Source organism: Nerophis lumbriciformis, linkage group LG07, assembly GCF_033978685.3.
Source record: "Nerophis lumbriciformis linkage group LG07, RoL_Nlum_v2.1, whole genome shotgun sequence".
Taxonomy (NCBI): domain Eukaryota; kingdom Metazoa; phylum Chordata; class Actinopteri; order Syngnathiformes; family Syngnathidae; genus Nerophis; species Nerophis lumbriciformis.
In genome coordinates, this window is record NC_084554.2 from 37316948 (window position 1) to 37340000 (window position 23053).

The 23053-nt window shown below is 42.6% G+C and overlaps 1 protein-coding gene across 4 annotated transcripts in view; it reads right to left on the bottom strand.

The window, feature by feature from the left end:
• Positions 1 to 23053, bottom strand: part of cdh7a (cadherin 7a) — a 340872-nt gene that overhangs the window by 126272 nt on the left and 191547 nt on the right. The window contains exon 1 of one of the 4 annotated variants that reach the window (XM_061965239.2): positions 15091 to 16318. The exons of the other annotated variants lie outside the window; for them this stretch is intronic. The gene's annotated coding sequence lies outside the window, so the exon portion shown is untranslated. Of the gene's footprint in view, positions 1 to 15090; positions 16319 to 23053 lie in introns of those variants that run through there. 4 annotated transcript variants of the gene reach the window in all.

Genomic DNA, 23053 nt, shown 5'->3' on the forward strand with positions numbered 1-23053 from the left:
TATATATACATATACGCTTTGAAGACACTATAATATATACTCACATTATAGTGTCTTCAAAGCGTGTAGTTATATATATATATATATATATATATATATATATATATATATATATATATATATATATATATATATATATATATATATATATATATATATATATACATATATATATATATATATATATATGTAACTACACGCTTTGAAGACACAATAATGTGAGTATATATTATAGTGTCTTCAAAGCGTATATGTATATATATATATATATATATATATATATATATATATATATATGTATGTGTGGGGAAAAAAAATCACAAGACTATTTCATCTCTACAGGCCTGTTTCATGAGGGGGGGTACCCTCAATCGTCCTGACGATTGAGGGTACCCCCCCTCATGAAACAGGCCTGTAGAGATGAAATAGTCTTGTGATTTTTTTCCCCCACACATACATATATTGCGCTCTACTACGGTATCGAGCACTATTTTTTGGATAACCTTATTAAGACATATATATATATATATGTATATATATATATATATATATATATATATATATATATATGAGTGTTGTCCCGATACCAATATATTTCGATACTTTTCGGTACTTTTCTAAATAAAGGGGACCACAAAAAATTGCATTATTGGCTTATTTTAACAAAAAATCTTACGGTACATTAAACATATGTTTCTTATTACGAGTTTGTCCTTAAATAAAATAGTGACTGTACAATAAACTTGTCTTTTAGTAAACAAACAGAGTCTCCTAATTTATTTGCTGACATATGCAGTAACATATTGTGTCATTTATCATTCTATTATTTTGTCAACATGATTAACGACAAGTGGTAGAAAATGAATTATTAATCTACTTGGTCATTTACTGTTAATATCTGCTTACTTCCTCTTTTAATTCTATCTACATACTTGCCAACCCTCCCGATTTTTCCGGGAGACTCCCGAATTTCAGTGCCCCTCCCGAAAATCCCCTGGGGCAACCATTCTCCCGAATTACTCCCGATTTTCACCCGGACAATAATATTAAGGGCGTGCAGTGATGGCACTGCCTTTAGCGTCCTCTACAAACTGTCGACGTGTCCGATTTTTCACTTTACAAAGAGCGTGCCAGCCGTGACTGCAAGACGTACTTTATCAACAACCATACAGGTCACACTGAGGGCGGCCGTATGAACAACTTTAACACTGTTACAAATATGCGCCACGCTGTGAACCCACACCAAACAAGAATGACAAACACATTTCGGGAGAACATTCGCACCGCAACACAACATAAACTCAACAGAACAAATACCCAGAATCCTTTGCATCCCTAACTCTTCCGGACTACAATATACACCCCCCGCTACCACCAACCCCCCCTCACCCCCCAATCTCCCGAATTCGAAGGTCTCAAGGTTGGCAAGTATGTCTATCTACACTTCTGTTAAAATGTAATAATCACTTATTCTTCTGTTGTTTGGATACTTTACATTACTTTTGGATGATACCACAAATATGGGTATCAATCCGATACCAAGTCGTTACAGGATCCTACAATGGTCATAATTGATGTCCTCATGTGTCCAAGGATGTATTTCCTGAGTTTATAAACATAATATAAATTTACAATAACGAAAGAAGATTTTGGGATGCTAAAAAAACATCGATGTAACCATAGGAGTATCGACTAGATACGTCCCTGTACTTGGTATCATTACAGTGGATGTCAGGTGTAGATCCACCAATGGCGTTTGTTTACGTTGTGATGCAGATGAGCTAGGGTGTGTAGTGAAGCATGTTTAACTATTCCTCGTCCTGCAGGGATGATATTATCGGCCGATAAATGCTTTAAAATGTAATATCGGAAATTATCGGTATCTGTTTCAAAAAGTAAAATGTATGACTTTTTAAAACGCTGCTGTGTACACGGACGTAGGGAGAAGTACAGAGCGCCAATAAACCTTAAAGGCCCAGTCACATAATATCTACGGCTTTTCACACACACAAGTGAATACCTCATACTTGGTCAACAGCCATACAGGTCACACTGAGGGTGGCCGTATAAACAACTTTAACACTGTGAACCCACACCAAACAAGAATGACAAACACATTTCGGGAGAACATCCGCACCGTAACACAACATAAACACAACAGAACAAATACCCAGAACCCCTTTCAGCACTAACTCTTCCGTAACGCTACAATATACACCCCCCGCTACCCCCTACCCCCGCACCCCCAACCTCGCCCACCTCATCCTCCTCATGCTCTCTCAGGGAGAGCATGTCCCAAATTCCAAGCTGCTGTTTTGAGGCATGTTAAAAAAAATAATGCACTTTGTGACTTCAATAATAAATATGGCAGTGCCATGTTGGCATTTTTTTTCCATAACTTGAGTTGATTTATTTTGGAAAACCTTGTTACATTGTTTAATGCATCCAGCGGGGCATCACAAGAAAATTAGGCATAAAAATGTGTTAATTCCACGACTGTATATATCGGTATCGGTTGATATCGGTAATTAAGAGTTGGACAATATCGGAATATCGGATATCGGCAAAAAAGCCATTATCGGACATCTCTAGTAATTACAGTTCACTACACGATATTACAATCGCTGCTGTTCTAATTGCTACACTGTGTCGTTTTAAAGTGTTTCTTAGCCTTTTTACATCATTTTTTTTTATAGTTGTGCTAATTCAATATGAGTCCAAAGAAAGCAATGGACTAGCGACGTGTGGTTTGAAACATTCAGGAGGTTCCACAGCGTTGTCAACACTGACCCCTTAATCCCTCAATTCTGCTGCATGCCAAATAGATTAACCGACAAGGCAAAGTGGATTTTATTTTTTATTCATAATCATTGGCAGTTAAAGTTAAGGAATTTTGAGATTTCAAACTGTGAGTGCATTACAGGGCTAGTGACAGTGTGTGTGTCGGCAGGGCGGCTTCAAATGAGGACAGTTCAGCTAATTGTTTTGGCTTTGTTATTAAATAGAAAGTTGATCCATCACCCCCTTGTTATGTTTGTTTGATATACAGTATTGTATTGCACTTTATATTGTGTTTAATGTGTATTAACTAACTTTTTACTACATTAATATCATTTGGGCCCGAGCAGCGGAGCAAGCACCGCAGGAGCGAATGCTAAGCACCCTAAGGGCCCAATTGAAATTGCGGTGTATTTTCTTGTATACGTTTAGACGCCTTTTTGAGACCCTTAACATGCACGATAAGTCAAGTATGTCGAAAAATTGTATATTTCGGGAGTCCCGAAAAATACATTTCAAAATTGGCTCTCTAGCGTCACCTTTAAAATAAATTTAAAAAAATAGCCCCTCATACCAGTTTCACGTATCGACACAAAAATAGCAAGAGACGTCTATCCTGATGGGACGCACATAAAAGTTTCAGGAATCCATACTTAAAAAACGAACAGCAAGTCGACCATTTTGGTTTTCGTCTTCCATTTTTCAGCAAAAAAAAAAAAAGGGTCGTACTTTAATGAATTCCTCTGTGTCATGACGTGGACTATGGCGGGGTTTGTTTTCCCGAGTTGCAGGGAAATTGGAGCGGACATGGCGTGAAGGTAAGGACATCTTTATTTTAACACTAACAAAAAGGTGTAAAAGGTGTAAACAAAAGCGCGCACAAGGCAGGTACAAACTTGGCTAATGAAAGCAAAAACTAGCACTTGGGCAAAAGCTATGGACATGAAACAAAAACACTTACTGTGACATAAAAATAGACAAAACTCACTTGGCATGGAACTATGGCATGGATCGCGTGATCATAGGAATAACAAGGGTAGCATGAGTAGTTGCTGACTGCCTGGCAACTACAAGCTTAAATAATAGTGTCTTGATTAGTGTCAGGTGTGTGAGTCCAAATGTGGAACAGGTGAAACTAATGGTTGCTATGGTGACAAAACAAGGGAGTGAAAAAGCAGGAACCAAAAATAGTCCAAAAACCAAACAGCACATGGCCAAACAAAAACATGATCAAAAGACATGACACTCTGAGGGAATTTGGTCAAATGAGGCGCGGTTAAGATTACTGATACTACACATAGAATTGATCATAAATTGCGGGGAAAAAAAAAAAAAAAAAAGAATCCTACATCGTAAGATGTGGGTGTGGCATGGCGCCAAACATTGTTCCGATGATTGCCACAAAACAAGAAACGTTAATAACTCCGTCTCCACAAATTCAGATCTTGGTCTTATTTAGTAGAAATAATGATGATGACATCCTGAAGTGTCCGATGGGTCAGTACTTGTTCCTACCTACTCGTAATGGGTGGAGCCTAGCGGCGAAAACTGCCCCACGCCATCACCAATCTGGAATTTCTGCACTTGAGCTGATCAGAGACGGATACTGATGAGTGATGATAAATTGCAAACAATGTTTTGCAAATGAGAGCATGCGGGCGTGCCATGGCACCAACCTTTAATCTGATGGTTCGCCACAAAACAGGGTCTCTGCAGGTTTCAACAAGCCAAATTTAAGACTTTTTTTAAGACCATAATGAATACAATTTAAGATACAAGCAAAAAAGTACAAAAGACTTGAAGGAAAATTGGAGACCCGGAATTACTTCCAAAGTATATGAATTTATTCACAGCTCTTTCACATTGGAATACAAAACGCTTACCCTAACTAAAAACACCAGAAACCTCTCTTTTGAGAACCAAGATTTGTTTGGAAGCCCGAATAAAAACAACGTCAGTGCGCATTCATGTGTGCAAAGCTGATGCGTGCCAGTCCGGCTGCAGCAAGCAGCTGCAATCAATCGCCAGAAATCAAGGCACCTGTCGCTGATGAGAAGACCTGCCTACTTATGCCAGTGCAAACCTGCATCGTGGGCCAGAATGTAGCGACCTGTCCTGTACAGTAAGCCGAACCTAGCAAGCTCTATGCATTCTTTCTCTCTCTGTGTTTTTCCCCCGTCGTGTTCTTTTGTCTCGTGTCCTCCTTGTCGCCTTTCCAGCAGCGTACCTCCGTTCCCATGTCACGAGCTGTGTGTCTCGTCTCCCTGTATTTCCTCTGCTTCCCTGGCTGCCTCTTGGATCTCGACCTTCCGCCTGGACACAAACTTTGACGCCTCTCTCCTCTCCTCGACCTCACGTCTGCTCACGGACCTCCGAGCCAGCCTTGCCCCTCTTGGACTTCCGCCTTTCGCTCAACACTACCAGTAACACTCATCAGATAATTGCTACACATAGTCACACACATACACACCCTTTTGGCTTAGTCAAACTCCATACTTTTGTAAATATATATATATATTATATAGACGTCCCTCCTGTCTGTGCCGTCTTCTTCCCCTGTACAAACCATAACAGGCTAATCCGAATGGCGCTATATATGCCGTCTTATCTTTTCCAAACTGAAACGTTTTTGCTATCTCTGAATCCTGGAACATAATCTGGAACAGCTCCTCAATGTTCTCATTACCAGTATATGACTGGTGCTTAGTTACCGTGTGAAAAGTCCATAGCACCTCCGCTTTTAGTGTCGGATTAGACCCAAACGCTGTCCGGAGGTCGACTGGAGTTGCAGCAGACTGGGTCGCGTTGGACCTCGATGCTCCGGCTCCTGATGTGGAGCAATAGTGGCTGATTGACGGCGTTGGCTGCTGGCATTTTACGACCGCCTTGTGCTTTTCCGATTTGCAATGGGATTCCAATGCCTTGATGCCCAATGTTCCAAGTTTTAAAGTTTTTATACGTTTCCCTCCACCGGCTTCAACCATGCACTGACCTGTTTGCCCTGAAGCCACAAATCATTAAAATTGGACTTACCCATGAATGCAAATACTGTCGCGGGGAAGACCCAGGACACGTTGGGAAGACTATGTCTCCCGGCTGGCCTGGGAACGCCTCGGGGTCCCACAGGAAGAGCTGGACGAAGTGGCTGGGGAGAGGGAAGTCTGGGCTTCCCTGCTTAGGCTGCTGCCCCCGCGACCCGACCTCGGATAAGCGGAAGAAGATGGATGGATGGATGGATGGATGGATAGAGTCAAATCAGCTCTGTTATTTTCCGTTTTTTCGACTGTTTTCCGTACCTTGGAGACATCATGCCTCGTCGGTGTGTTGTCGGAGGGTGTAACAACACGAACAGGGACGAATTCAAGTTGCACCAGTGGCCCAAAGATGCGAAAGTGGCAAGAAATTGGACGTTTGTTCCGCACACTTTACCGACGAAAGCTATGCTACGACAGAGATGGCAAGAATGTGTGGATATCTTGCGACACTCAAAGCAGATGCATTTCCAACGATAAAGTCAAAGAAATCTGCCGCCAGACCCCCATTGAATATGCCGGAGTGTGTGAGTAATTCAGGGACATAGGACCTCGGTAGCACGGCAAGCAATGGCGGCAGTTTGTTCCCGCAGAGAGCGAGCTAAACCCCCTGGATGTCTTGGCTCACACCGTCCCGAAGATGATCAAGAGAAGAATATCGACCCTAGATTCCCTGGCCTGCTGACATGAGGGTATGTCTACAGAATATATTAATTGATGAAAATTGGGCTGTCTGCACTCTCAAAGTGCATGTTGTTGCCAAATGTATTTCATATGATGTAAACCTAGTTCATAGTTGTTAGTTTCCTTTAATGCCAAACAAACACATACCAATCGTTGGTTAGAAGGCAATCGCCAAATTCGTCCTCGCTTTCTCCCGTGTCGCTGGCTGTCGTGTCGTTTTCGTCGGTTTCGCTTGCATACGGTTCAAACCGATATGGCTCAATAGCTTCAGTTTGTTCTTCAATTTCGTTTTCGCTACCTGCCTCCACACTACAACCATCCGTTTCAATACATTCGTAATCTGTTGAATCGCTTAAGCCGCTGAAATCCGAGTCTGAATCCGAGCTAATGTCGCTATAGCTGGCTGTTCTTTCCGCCATGTTTGTTTGTGTTGGCTTCACTATGTGACGTCACAGTAAAATGGACGGGTGGTTAAAATCAGGCACTTTGAAGCTTGTTTTAGGGATATTGCATGATGGGTAAAATTTTGAAAAAAACTTCGAAAAATATAATAAGCCACTGGGAACTGATTTTTAATGGTTTTAACCATTCTGAAATTGTGATAATGTTCCCCTTTAAGGCCTTAAAAATTAAATAATTGGATTTAAGACTATTTTAGACTTTTTAAGACCCCGCGGATACCTTGCAAAACGTTAATAACTCTCTTTCACAAGTTTAGATATTGATCTTAATTGCTACAAATGATGATGGCAGTCTGAAGTGGCTTTATTTAGTTTTTAAATTAGATTTTATTAGGGCCCGAGCAGAGGAGGAAGCCCTGCGGGGGCGATGCAGAGAAGTGTAAGGGCCCTATTGAAATCACTGTGTTATTTCTTCTATATGTTTGGACGCTTTGTTGAGACCTTTAACATGCACGAAAAGCCCTCATATTTTGCAGGTGAGTCATGTATGGCTAAGAAGTTTTTATTTTAGGGTTTCTCAAATTTTTGGTGCCGGGTCAGGGCATGGGGAAGGACGTGACCGCAGGTGTCATGCGTGCCGGCCGACTGGCGTGAACCCCCACCCCGCAACAGGGGCGAGAGCCCGTTCAACGCTCTTTGCAGCTTTAATATTTACATTGTTTCTCATGAAAAAAATTGCTTCAATATACAAACTTTTATTTTTCCGAACCCTGTTCAAGAACCAATTAAGTTCGTAAATTGTGGTTCCACTGTATTTTAAACACACAGTCCAGGCCAAAAGTTTTGACACACTTTCTCATTCAATGCGTTTTCTTATTTTCATGACTATTTACATTGTAGATTGTCACAGAAGGCATCAAAACTATGAATGAACACATGTGGAGTTATGTACTTAACAAAAAAAAGGTGAAATAACTGAAAACACGTTTCATATTCTAGTTTCTTCAAAATAGCCACCCTTTGCTGTGATTACTTTTTCGCACACTCTTGGCATTCTCTCCATGAGCTTCTAGAGATAGTCACCTGAAATGGTTTTCACTTCACAGGTGTGCTTGAAGCTCATCGAGAGAATGCCAAGAGTGTGCAAAGTAGTAATCAGAGCAAAGGGTGGCTATTTTGAAGAAACTAGAATATAAAACATGTTTTCACTTATTTCACCTTTTTTTGTTAAGTATAGATCGGTAGGTTGTGATTTCAAACCCTGGCCGAGTCATACCAAAGACTATAAAAATGGGACCCATTACCTCCCTGCTTGGCACTCAGCATCAAGGGTTGGAATTGAAGGTTAAATCACCAAAAATGATTCCCGGGCGCAGCCACCGCTGCTGCTCACTGCTCCCCTCACCTCCCAGGGGGTGAGGGTGATGGGTCAAATGCAGAGGATAATCTCACCACACCTAGTGTGTGTGTGTGGCAATCATTGGCACTTCAACTTTAACTTAATAACTCCATTCATAGTTTTGATGCCTTCAGTGACAATCCATCCATCCATTTTCTACCGCTTATTCCCTTTTGGGGTCGCGGGGGGCGCTGGAGCCTATCTCAGCTACAATCTGGCGGAAGGCGGTGTACACCCTGGACAAGTCGCTACCTCATCGCAGGGCCAACACAGATAGACAGACAACATTCACACTAACATTCACACACCTTCAGTGACAATCTACAATGTAAATAGTCATGAAAATAAAGAAAACACATTGAATGAGGAGAAGGTGTGTCCAAACTTGTGGCCTGTACTGTACGTATCAAAAATAGCATCACATGTTTACACACGCACAATTCCACCTGTGCAAAAATGAGTAGGAAGAAGCAGAGCTTATTTAATATAAGTGTATTATGTTTGCTTCTGTTACAAAAGATAATTTCATATTTCTCTGACCCCAGCTCACTAAGGTGCAGTGCAGCAGTGCAGCAACAATATTACACTTATTGTTAAAAGAATATCTCTCTGACAGTGTCATCAATCAAAACGCCTCCCTCCTATCTCCTCCTTGTATCGAATCCTCGTATTTGATGACGCAGGTGTACCTAATGAAATGCAAACAGGGAATGCGACTTTTGCCGCCCAATCCACGCTTAACGTGCACCCGGATACAGCCTTTGGGCCGGCGCCAGCGTCCCCACCACGACTGATTAAGCTCTCATTCCACCCCAACCAAGAAGCTGATTGCATCTCACGGCCGCAGTACGAGACGCGGCGCTAAAGCTGTTAAAATGGCCGAGCCGGCTGTGACTGATGGGACCACCGTGTCTTCTGTGACAGCGCTGACCTTCATAACCCCGGCGTGGCTCACCGTTAAAAAAGAAGAATGCTGTGGGGTGAGGGGGTGGTACTGTAACTTGCCTGTCAAGGGGGGCATCCTGTTAGTGTCTACAAGGCTTTTATGGCTTTCCAGAAGTTTCTTTACGAGCTACTGAGGGGAATATTGGGATGCGTCGACCTCGTCTTCATGGAGTTAAAACTTTACAGAAGTTGGCACTGCCAGCCAAGGCTCAACTTCATACCCGCTCAGGAGCTTACACAGGAGTAATGCTACTTGTTCTACCTCGGCGGTCCATTGTAAAACCGACTAGCACAAAAACAGACGCACTTTTTCCCAAAATATATCGTGTAAATCACCAATGTGATTCCCGAGCGCGGCCGCCGCTGCTGCTCACTGCTCCCCTCACCTCCCAGGGGGTGGAACAAGGTGATGGGTCAAAAGCAGAGGGTAATTTCTAGAGATGTCCGATAATGGCTTTTTTGCCGATATCCCGATATTGTCCAACTCTTAATTACTGATTCCGACATCAACCGATACCGATATATACAGTCGTGGAATTAACACATTATTATGCCTAATTTTGTTGTGATGCCCCGCTGGATGCATTAAACAATGTAACAAGGTTTTCCAAAATAAATCAACTCAAGTTATAGAAAAAAATGCCAACATGGCACTGCCATATTTATTATCGAAGTCACAAAGTGCATTTTTTTTTTTTAACATGCCTCAAAACAGCAGCTTGGAATTTGGGACATGCTCTCCCTGAGAGAGCATGAGGAGGTTGAGGTAGGCGGGGTTGAGGTGGGGGGCGGGGGGTGTTTATTGTAGCGTCCCGGAAGAGTTAGTGCTGCAAGGGATTCTGGGTATTTGTTCTGTTGTGTTACGGTGCGGATGTTCTCCCGAAATGTGTTTGTCATTCTGTTTGGAGTGGGTTCGCAGTGTGGCGCATATTTGTAACAGTATTAAAGTTGTTTATACAACCACCCTCAGTGTGACCTGTATGGCTCTTGACCAAGTATGCATTGCATTCACTTGTGTGTGTAATAAGCCGTAGATATTATGTGACTGGGCCGGCACGCAAAAGAAGTGCCTTTAAGGTTTATTGGCGCTCTGTACTTCTCCCTACGTCCGTGTACACAGCGGCGTTTTAAAAAGTCATAAATTTAACTTTTTGAAACCGATACCGATAATTTTGAAACCGATACCGATAATTTCCGATATTACATTTTAAAGCATTTATCATAGATATTATCGGACATCCCTAGTAATTTCACCACACATAGTGTGTGTGTGACTATCTTAACTTTTAACTTTTAAATGCAAATAAACACATGTTATAGAGGATTTATCGAGAAAACACATTCTATGCACTGAACTGATCTTTCTACAACACATGTAAACACCTTAATCTGATGGTGTGTTTAAAAATCGGATTAACACACCGAGATCATGTAATTGTAAACCAGTTTCCTCTGGCATTTAGGGATGGGTACCATTCACATTTGAACCGACACAGTACCAATTTTGTGTGTGTGAAATAAATAATTGATTTTGATAATAAAATCTAATTTTATTGCAACATTTAAAAAATGAGCCGATTATAACTGCTGCCCAGTTCTTCTATCTTGTTTTATTATCACATTTCTGAGTCCCATTTGCAAGTATGACAATAAGCTGTACATGCACTTGTAAATGCAAGATGTAGTGTTTAGTTTGGTGTGTTGGTGTGTTGCCTAGTCAGTTCAGTCTCTGCTCAATCTAGTCTTTTGTTGCGCCCTAAAAAGTGTTAATACTGTAAGTACCGTAACTTCCGGACTATAAACCGCTACTTTAAAAAAAATAGATTTACCTTGTGGCTTATAAGAGCAGCTAATTCATGAATATGTTTTCGCTAATGGCCATTATGTTTTTTTTGTTCAATAGTTTGCATTAAACCTAAGCAGAGGACTGAATTCGGTGTGTTATTGTTTTTTGCTATGGCGCCATTTTTTAGACAAGTTTGCCCACTGCAGAGTATTTTTTGAGTCAGTTGCTTTGTTAGCATTGAAAATTGCAATATTACCTAGAGGTACTTTAGCTGAGTCCACTCTCAGTGCTGCTGGAGTGAGTCACGCGCAACCCAGGTACCAAAACATGGCACGGTTTGATTTTGCAGGGTAGAACCGGCGGGATTGTGTACTCATCCCTACTGACATGTAGTAAATCATCTGTACTACATTATTCATAGGCACAGAAGACCAAGCCTACTTGTTACACCAATAAGAACACAAAATAAAGATACAGGAGCTAAAACAAGTCGATAATTTTAGAGCGTATGATGAAATAAAATCATACCCGTTCAATTAGTGTCAGACTGTTCAAAGGGAAGACACTTTAGATACGTGACATGATGGGACATCCCAGTAGAAAACTATAAACAGCCGTATTTTAACACTACAACTTGTTTGTATATGTAATTTAATAAATACAGAGTTAAAATACCACGTGTATGTTTTGTTAGTCATAAAATATCTACATGGATCTCCTTCATTTAAAACATCCTCAACATCTTTACTCATACTTTATTTATTGATGTAAGAATAACATTTGCATATACAACAATTGTAAACCAGCAATATAAATAATTCACCGTGTAGTTTGCATTTACAGTAAACAGTCAAAAGAGTTATTTTTGTATGTCTCAATCTTCGTTGTGGCTTGTGCAGCCCTTTGAGACACTCGTGATTTAGGCCTATATAAATAAACTTTGATTGATTGATTGATTGATTGATTGATTGATAATGGGATCCTGATAACCACATTTACACACATTAAAACATGACCAACCACACCAAATAGCTGTGGAAACTTGTAGTTGTCCGTTAGATTTTAGGCTTGACAGCTACTAGCTCTCTGTTTACACAACTTCCAATACATACCTACTGGTTATCCATCTGATCTTAAATCGTAAAGTTGCAATGTTGCCGTATTTTTCCGTCAGAGTTCAGCGGCCAATCCAATTTCGTCGTGGCCCAAATGCCATGATGCCAAAATGCCAAATGCCAAATAAACACAGAAGTATTCATTTTATAGATGTAGTGCAGGCGGAGGGGCATGAAACGAGAAGGAATAGACGGAAGCTCCAGCGGCCGCAGTCTCACTCAGCAAGAGGGGGAGGGGCTTGCTGACACAGCATATCTAAGAACGACCAAACATGTACGTCTGTCAATCCGCAACATCACACCGTATTTAATCTTTTTTTTTTAAAAGACTGCAAAACATTGTGGGCAGAGGCATACAAAACTGGTGCAAGCTCACACCAAAATGCATGAATCTTATGATTTGATGCTTTGGCATTGTTTGACACTATCCAATATTTTAACAACATTTTTAAGTTAAACAAGAGGAAAATCTTCAAACAACGATTCAAGAAAGTAGCTACAAACTACCACTACCGTACACTTAGTAATTTAAATAACTTTTATTCATCCTTGAAGGTGCCCTTTTCAACTTAGCTTTGACTCCAAATGTGACTTATTGGTGGTTACGTTGTTGTGACTACACTAGCATTTCACGCTAATATTTGATATTATAATAAATAATTGATAATTGGACCGACATTCCACAATCAACAACCTGATCAACTCTATGCCAAGGAGATGGGTTGCACTGTGTGAGGCAAATGGTGATCAAATATACTTACTGCTTTTCTGACCCCCCCATATTCCCTATAAGCAAAACTGCACATTTCAGAGTGGCCTTTTATTGTGGGCAGCCTAGGGCACACATGTGCAATAATCATGGCAAATAAGAAATGCTCACTAACACAGATTTTGACAGATTTGTGAACAATATTTGTAATACGTCTTTTGAGTTCAACTCATGAATAATGGGAGCACAAACAAAAGTGTTGCCTTTATATTTTTGTCCGGTATATGTTTTGTAAGAATCTATTTTTCTAAAGTATGTTTGTAAGTAGAGATGTCCGGCCGATAAATGTTTTAGAATGTAATATCCGAAATTATCGGTATCGTTTTTTTTCATTATCTGTATCAATTATTTTATTTTTTTTTAATTAAATCAACATAAAAAACACAAGATACACTTACAATTAGTGCACCAATCCAAAAAACCTCCCTCCCCAATTGACACTCATTCACACAAAAGGGTTGTTTATTTCTGTTATTAATATTCTGGTTCCTACCAATACAATCTGCAAGGGATACAGTCCGTAAGCACACATGATTGTGCGTGCTGCTGGTCCACTAATAGTACTAACCTTTAACAGTTAATTTTACTCATTTTCATTAATTACTAGTTTCTATGTAACTGTTTTTATATTGTTTTACTTTCTTTTTTATTCAAGAAAATGTTTTTAATTTATTTATCTTATTTTATTATTATTTTTTTTTTTTAAAAGGACCTTATCTTCACCATACCTGGTTATTCAAATTAGGTATAATAATGTGTTAATTCCACGACTGTATATATTGGTATCGGTTGATATCGGTATCGGTAATTAAGGGTTTGGTCAATATCGAATATCGGCAAAAAGCCATTATCAGACATCCCTATTTGTAAGCCATATCCATGCTACCAAACGGAGCTTTTCTAACCTGTAACCTGATTTGATCGTCACCCCCAGGAATTGAAATCACACCCCAAGTGTTGAATATCTTAAAATGTCTTTTGTGGCAATTCCAACTTTGACCACAGCGTCAGTTACTATGTAGAGTGGCGCTTCCCATCATTTTCAGCAGACTGCATTGCAAAATGATGAACCCCCCCACGCCTTCCTCTCACACAAAATCCACCCAAAAACGGGGCCATATGAATCCCTTCTCTACTGTAAGTTGGCTTGACTTGAAATGTCTCACACACAATATTCCCTGTGCTTGATTCAATTCACAGCAAAAGTCAAAGCATCCAATGAGATGATCCAATTAAAGTCATGTGACAAAATTATGATGAATTTGTTGGTAAGCGCACTCATCTACTCCAGCAATGACTTTTCTGATAAACACACAACAAACCCTACAATATACAGTCGGAAGGGGATTTATATGTTCCCATTTGTGACTGTTTATCTGACACATGAAACGTGACAAATTGAGGGGCAGGGGGGTGCACTATCCACTCTAGCCACCAGATGGCAGTATAGTGTTGAATATCTTAAAATGTCTTTTGTGGCAATTCCAACTTTGACCACAGCGTCAGTTACTATGTAGAGTGGCGCTTTCCATCATTTTCAGCAAACTGAATTGCAAAATGATTACCCGCGCCTTCCTCTCACACAAAATCCACCCAAAAACGGGACCATATGAATCCCTTCTCTACTGTAAGTTGGCTTGACTTGAAATTTCTCACACACAACACACTCTCTACAAAACAACCCACTGTCGCTTTAAGGTGCTTTGCCGAATCGGCACCAAATTCGGTACTGTACACCATCTGCATTACATGTATGCTAGTATGTCTTCCAAAACCATACCGTGCTTTTTCTACATTTTGTTACGTGGAATCCAAAATGGAATAAATTCATGTTTATGTTTTGTAAGAATCTATTTTTTAAAGTATGTTGGTAAGCCATATCCATGCAACCAAACTGAGCTTTTCTAACCTGTAGCCTGTTTTGATCGTCACCCCAGGAATCGAAATCACACCCCAATTGTCGGATATCTTAAAATGTCTTTTGTGGCAATTCCAACTTTTACCACAGCGTCAGTTACTATGTAGAGTAGTGCTTTCCATCATTTTCAGCAGACTGCATTGCAAAATGATTAAACCCCCCTCGTTCCTCTCATACAACATCCACCCAAAAACGGGACCATATGAATCCCTTCTCTACTGTAAGTTAGCTTGACTTGAAATTTCTCACACTCTCCTACTTACCGACTTATTTCCTCCAAGCCTCGCCGCCAGTTGTTTAGTGGCCGACCTCCCCTTCTTTTCTTTTGGGGGTTCCACTTGAGGGACTGATAAGTGCTCCATTTTTTCAAAATTGACTTCCGCTTTCCAAATACGTTTGAATGCACATATGTTGCTATTTGTGTGGTATTTTTTACGACTCAAAGTGGTAAAAGTAAGTAAGTTAAGTTGGCGCATGCACAAACAAATCCAACAGCTCACTAAATCCAACAGTTAGTCTTAGCATGTAGCATTTTCTTCTTCTCCTCACATTACCACCCAGCTAAACAGGCTGAAATGACCACAGCCGCCCCCTAGTGTACGAGAGGCACAACGCGTTTGGCCAACAGTCGCATTAGAGATGGAGCATGCAAACTAGGACTCTACGTGTAGGTGTGAAAATAGAAGAAACTGAATTATTAGAGAAATCTGACTAATTTAGTACATGATATACATAAATAACAAATGAAATGGCAAAACATTTAACATCACTTTTTAAATTTATTGAATAGAGCGCAAGGAAAGAGAGCCACTTTTGTCAGAATAATTGTATCTAAGTTATCACAAAACTTTGTGTTTCAATGAGTTCCCGGCGAGAAGACAAAAGCTGTCTCTGAACCTACAAAGAAGAAGTGTTACGATCCGCTGCCCGGATCAGAGTTTGTTTATGTTTGTGTCACGTGTTTTCAGCACCTTGAGTTTAGTTTGTTTCTGTTGCCATGACGGCAGATTGTACGCACCTGCCTCTGGTTAGTGTTCGGGACGCGCACCTGTTGCCCGGGCGCTAATCAGAGGGCTATTTAGTCTTTGCTCTGGCCTCACTCTGTCTGGCTTCGTAGTTTGTTCCCATACAACTGTTAACGACTACTTAGATTTCATGCTATGCTATTTTTTCCTGCTAGCTCCCACGCTAGTCCTTTTGTTTTGCCTTTTGTGCTACGTGCATGTCTTTTGTTTATTCATCATATGATTTATATTTAAAATAAATCATTTTCCTACCTGCAAGCTGTGTCCGAAGCCGTCTGCATCCTTGGGAGAACCACACCCGCATCACGATGCGACCACGTCGTCACAGTACGAAGCCAGCAGAAAACAATTCTCCCGCACTGGCTAACGAGGAGTTGGACGAAGGTACGCTCATGGTGTTGCGAGCGATGGAAGCCGAGACGCTTCGCTATTCGACGGAGGAGAGGTCGAATCTCATGTGGGGACCTGGAGGCTCTCTTATCCCCATCGATTCCCTCTGGTCGGAAGACATCGCCGCTACACCGCAGTACCGTGCGCGCCGTCAAAGACGGAAGCCGGCCAGGAGGTCTTTCCCTCGCCGCCAAGACGCGCCGCTCCTGCAAACTCCTACCCCGGACCGAAGCAAGCTACATTCAGCCCAAACTCCCCCTCCTCAGATGTTTGGCAACCCCATCGACCACTTCGCCAAAAAGTTCTCCGATTGGGCTGTAAGTCACATGGTCAGTTGCAACAGTAATGTCATGTCAGTGGCGCCTCCCGAAGAGGTAACTCCGCCCACTTCTAATGACATCATTGAACAAGATTTTTTTTTTCCATCTTCTAAGTCTTTCTGTCAGCCAATACCAAATGACTTTCATTGTAAGATAAGACATTATCAGGACATTTTTATTAAGTGTAAGTCTAGTCAGTCACATTCTGATTTTCAGACTCCACCTCAAGTGACTTTGGTTCCGCCCCCAGTGACTATTGCTCCGCCCACTGCACATATTTTTTCCCCCTGTGCTCCCACCCAATCTCAAGTGGGGGATGATAATAGTCAATTTGGACAATTTGAAGAAGAGTATACTCCCCTCCATACCTCCCCCCACCCACCCTTGAAGACAGTTCCAAACCGCAAAGAGCGCGTCTGGTATCCGCGTCTTGAGGGGGGGGCTAGTACTGGGAACTGTGCTAGTGCGGTGGCACAACTTCGGCGTGCTAAGCCGCAACCTCCTGCACGGCCACCGCCACCAGTTTTTCGGCGTGCTAAGCCGCAACCTCCTGCACGGCCACCGCCACCAGTTTTTCGGCGTGCTAAGCCGCAACACCCTGCACGGCCACCGCCACCAGTCTTTCGGCGTGCTAAACCGCAACCTCCTGCAAGGCCACCGCCACCAGTCTTCCGGCGTGCTAAACCGCAACCTCCTGCACGGCCACCGCCACCAGTGCTTCGTCCTGCTAAGCCACAACCGCCAGCTAGGCCACCTCCAGCTGCACCTCGGCTAGCACCTGTTCCTGCACCTCGGCTGACACACCAAGCTTCGTCTCCAGTACCTCCACCACGCCAAGCTCCACCATGCCAAGTTCCTCGGCTGGTTCCCACACCAGCGCCGGCTCCAAGGCTGGTTCCCACACCAGCGCCGGCTCCAAGGCTGGTTCTCACACCAGCGCCGGCTCCAAGGCTGGTTCTCACACCAGCGCCGGCTCCAAGGCTGGTTCTCACACCAGCACCGACTCCAAGACCAACCCCTGTCCCGGCTCCAAGGCTGGTTCCCACACCAGCGCCGGCTCCAAGGCTGGTTCCCACACCAGCGCCGGCTCCAAGGCTGGTTCCCACACCAGCGCCGGCTCCACGGCTGGTACCCACACCAGCGCCGGCTCCACGGCTGGTACCCACACCAGCGCCGGCTCCACGGCTGGTACCCACACCAGCGCCGGCTCCACGGATGGTACCAGAACCTGCACCTGCTCCACGGCTGGTACCAGAACCTGCACCTGCTTCCACGGCGACGACGTCTCCTCCTGCCTCCACGGCGACGTCGGCTCCTCCTGCCTCCACGGCGACGTCGGCTCCTCCTGCCTCCACGGCGACGTCGGCTCCTCCTGCCTCCACGGCGACGTCGGCTCCTCCTGCCTCCACGGCGACGTCGGCTCCTCCTGCCTCCACGGCGACGTCGGCTCCTCCTGCCTCCACGGCGACGTCGGCTCCTCCTGCTTCCACGGCGACGTCGGCTCCTCCTGTTTCCACGGCGACGTCTGCTCTCTCCTCGTCTTCGTCTCAGCGACCTCGAGTGGTCTGGCTGCGCAAGCGGCGCTCTCGGAGGTTTGTTTATGGACGCCAGTGGCGCAAACAGCAGCGACACCCGAGACGTAGTCGTAGAACTCTCCGGCTGCTGAACTTCTGGCGCCACTCACGCCCACCTTCTCGGCAGCCACGAATGTGGCCTTTCCGTGGTCGCCCGCCTCGCCTGCGGCAGCGGCGTTCCACTCGCCGCCGCCACCTGACTCTTCCCCGGTGGATTCGGGGACACGTGGCCTGGCGACCCACCACCAAATCCTCCCTCCACCCTCCCTTGACTCTCGAACTATTTCTTGTTTTTTGGGTTCTAGTTTTATTTAGTGTCAAGGGACAGCTGGAATCTGTCCTTTAAGGGGGGGGTACTGTTACGATCCGCTGCCCGGATCAGAGTTTGTTTATGTTTGTGTCACGTGTTTTCAGCACCTTGAGTTTAGTTTGTTTCTGTTGCCATGACGGCAGATTGTACGCACCTGCCTCTGGTTAGTGTTCGGGACGCGCACCTGTTGCCCGGGCGCTAATCAGAGGGCTATTTAGTCTTTGCTCTGGCCTCACTCTGTCTGGCTTCGTAGTTTGTTCCCATACAACTGTTAACGACTACTTAGATTTCATGCTATGCTATTTTTTCCTGCTAGCTCCCACGCTAGTCCTTTTGTTTTGCCTTTTGTGCTACGTGCATGTCTTTTGTTTATTCATCATATGATTTATATTTAAAATAAATCATTTTCCTACCTGCAAGCTGTGTCCGAAGCCGTCTGCATCCTTGGGAGAACCACACCCGCATCACGATGCGACCACGTCGTCACAAGAAGGCTTGTAAAATTGTGTAGGATGGGAAGCAACATGGAGGTGTTCTTTGATGTATTGTAATCAACAGAAAGATATCGTTTTGACCCGAGAACTACTTAGACTTAGACTTAGACTTAGAAAATCTTTATTGTCCCCGAGGGGCAATTTGGTTTGCAGCAGTAGTCATTAAAAAACAAGGTTCAACAGTTAAACGAGGTACAACAGTAAAAAACAAGGTGCAACAGTAAAAACGAAGTACAACAGAGGAGAAGGAAGCAGGACCAGACTCCCCTCCATGCACCGCTTCTTTGAACTGTTTTACGACCTTTTCTTTGAACTGTTCTGTAACCAAAGGAGATGGCTGTTTACGACCCCCGTCCCTTAGAAACAGCTGTTGCCATGTAATCAGGGAAAGTCCAAATAAAATAGGAGGCGTACAATCTTTCGCCAGAGCGTGGTGAGACTGTAGAGTAGTACAGTCCAGACGCATTTCCTCTATTGAGCCAAATTTAATTCTGTCTCTGTTTAATTCCTTGCTTCTTGTCTTGTTTAATAGATGTCATCAGTGTTTGAACCTGACAACTTTGCTCCGAGTTCTTTCTTGAATTGAATAGTGTTTCTCACATTCTTTATCAAAGTGTCAAATGGATTAGTTAGTTACGCGCAATATTTCAGTTCAGTTTCAGTTCCAGTTTATTACGAACATGCATACGATAGAATTCATCACACATTTCCAGTTGTTTCATTACAGCACGTCCGAAAAGGAGCAGGAAGAAGCTGAGCTTATTTAATCCTACCCCTTTTCATACCATAGCAACTTTATCCTATTTTATTGATCTCTGTAACACAACAGTGAACACATGAATAACAAACACAAAATATACCATAGCAAGTAAACAAATATTAAATACAGAAATGATCTTTGTCTCAATAATTTTTTTTAAATAAATACAAATACATTTTAAAAAAGGGTTCAAGATATCCATATTTGGCAGTACAATAACCGATACAAATACGCAACATTTTGAAAAGTGGGGCTAATAAAAATGGAGGTATCAGTGTTGTTTTGCGGAATGTTTTGTCTTTTTAAGGGAATAGTAAATCTACAAGCTGCACACTGACTACTCTGGCTAAGCACTGTGGCTTCTGCACATCTGGGCGCTTGCCTCTGGCAGGTCGACGACCTTTAACAATGTTTGCAGGAACACTTGAACCCGGTGAAGAGTCTCCGGCGAGACTACGCCAATTAAAGCCGGAGCAGACATTTACTTAAGTGATTTCCAAGCAACATGTCCGCCCCATAAAGTCCCCATTACTCTCACATCACCGCCGCTCTACGCCGGCGACAAGGTTTTCATTAAGCTAAGTACGTTCTAAACTCATACCACAGTGGATCATTCCCGGGACTTAATGCGTTTCTGTAAACATCTTCTCCTGCAACACGGGAAGCAATCTTCACCCACATGGAAGATCACGGCTTAGGAGAAAATATCCATCCAAATGTTAGCCTGAGCCTTAAGCCGCGCGCACGGGAAAAGGGGACTGTAGCGATTTGGCACTGAGACCCTGGAATGTCAGCGACAAGGTGACATTTAGATGATACCCATTGATGAGAAGTGAGGGTTACCCCGGCAACCGGAGGCTGGCGTTTACAGCATGGACCAAAGGTCACGGGCAAAGCAATAGTATTTCTTGTTGAAAATAATAGTGAAGCGGTAAATTAAAAATAAGTTTTCCTTTTGAAAAATAAAGCTTTTTTTTTTTTTTTTTTTTTTTTAGATTCCCTATGCTTGATTCAATTCACAGCAAAAGTCAAAGCAGCCAATGAGATGATCCAATTAAAGTCATGTGACAAAATTATGATGAATGTGTTGGTACGCGAACTCTTCTACTCCAGCAATTACTTTTCTGATAAACACACAACAAACCCTACAATATACAGTCGGAAGGGGATTCATATGTTCCCATTTGTCACTGTTTATCTGACACATGAAATGTGACGAAACTATCCACGTTAGCCAGTAGAGTGATGAATATCTTAAAATGTCTTTTGTAGCAATTCCAACTTTGACCACAGAGTCAGTTACTATGTAGAGTGGCACTTTCCATCATTTTCAGCAGACTGCATTGCAAAATGATTAACCCCCCAAACCCCCCCAACCTCCCTCCTTCCTCTCACACAAAAACGGGACCATATGAAACCCTTCTCTACTGTAAGTTGACTTAAATTGAAATTTCTCACATGTGGCAATTCCAATTTTGACCACAACATCAGTTACTATGTAGCATGGCGCTTTCCATCATGTTCAGTAGACTGCCTTGCAAAATGATTAACCCCCCTCCTTCCTCTCACACAAAATCAATACAAAAACGGGACCATATGAATCCCTTCACTACTGTAAGTTGGTTTGAGTTGAAATTTCTCACACGTGGCAATTCCAATTTTGACCACAGCATCAGTTACTATGTAGAGTGGCGCTTTCCATCATTTTCAGCAGACTGCATTGCAAAATTATTAACCCCCCTTCCTTCCTCTCACACAAAATCCACCCAAAAATGGGACCATATGAATCCCTTTTCTACTGTAAGTTGGCTTGACTTGAAATTTCTCACACACAATGCGCTCTCTACAAAACAACCCACTGTCGCTTTAAGGTATATTGCCGAATCAGCACCAAATTCGAAGCTGTACACCATGGGTCCACAAACTTTTTGACTCGGGGCCGCATTGGGTTAAAACAATTTGGCCGGGGGCCGGGCTGTATATATATATATATATATGTCTTAATAAGGTTATCCAAAAAATAGTGCTCGATACCGTAGTAGAGCGCAATATATGTATGTGTGGGAAAAAAATCACAAGACTATTTCATCTCTACAGGCCTGTTTCATGAGGGGGGTACCCTCAATCGTCAGGACGATTGAGGGTACCCCCCTCATGAAACAGGCCTGTAAAGATGCAATAGTCTTGTGATTTTTTTCCCACACATACATATATATATATATATATATATATATATATATATATATATATATATATATATATATATATATATATATATATATATATATATATATATATAGGCGGGGTACATATATATATATATATATATATATATATATATATATATATATATATATATATACACACAGGTAAAAGCCAGTAAATTAGAATATTTTTAATAACTTGATTTATTTCAGTAATTGCATTCAAAAGGTGTAACTTGTACATTATATTTATTCATTGCACACAGACTGATGCATTCAATGTTTATTTCATTTAATTTTGATGATTTGAAGTGGCAACAAATGAAAATCCAAAATTCCGTGTGTCACAAAATTAGAATATTGTGTAAGGGTTAAATTTTGAAGACACCTGGTGCCACAAACTAATCAGCTGATTAACTCAAAACACCTGCAAAGGGCTTTAAATGGTCTCTCAGTCCAGTTCTGAAGCCTACACAAACATGGGGAAGACTTCAGATTTGACAGCTGTCCAAAAGGCAACCATCGACACATTGCACAAGGAGGGAAAGACACAAAAGGTTATTGCTGAAGAGGCTGGCTGTTCTCAGAGCTCTGTGTCCAAACACATTAATGGAGAGGCAAAGGGAAGGAAAAACTGTGGTCAGAAAAAGTGTACAAGCGATAGGGATCACCGCGCCCTGGTCAAGATTGTGAAAAAAAACCTATTCAAAAATGTGGGGGAGATTCAGAAGGAGTGGACAGCTGCTGGAGTCAGTGCTTCAAGATCCACCACCAAGAGACGCTTGAAAGACATGGGTTTCAACTGCCGCATACCTCGTGTCAAGCCACTGTTGACCAAGAAACAGCGCGCAAAGCGTCTCACCTGGGCTAAGGAAAAAAAGAGCTGGACTGCTGCTGAGTGGTCCAAAGTCATGTTTTCTGACGAAAGCAAATTTTGCATTTCCTTTGGAAATCGAGGTCCCAGAGTCTGGAGGAAGACAGGAGAGGCACAGGATCCACGTTGCCTGAAGTCTAGTGTAAAGTTTCCACCATCAGTGATGGTTTGGGGTGGCATGTCATCTGCTGGTGTCGGTCCACTCTGTTTCCTGAGATCCAGGGTCAACGCAGCCGTCTACCAGCAAGTTTTAGAGCACTTCATGCTTCCTGCTG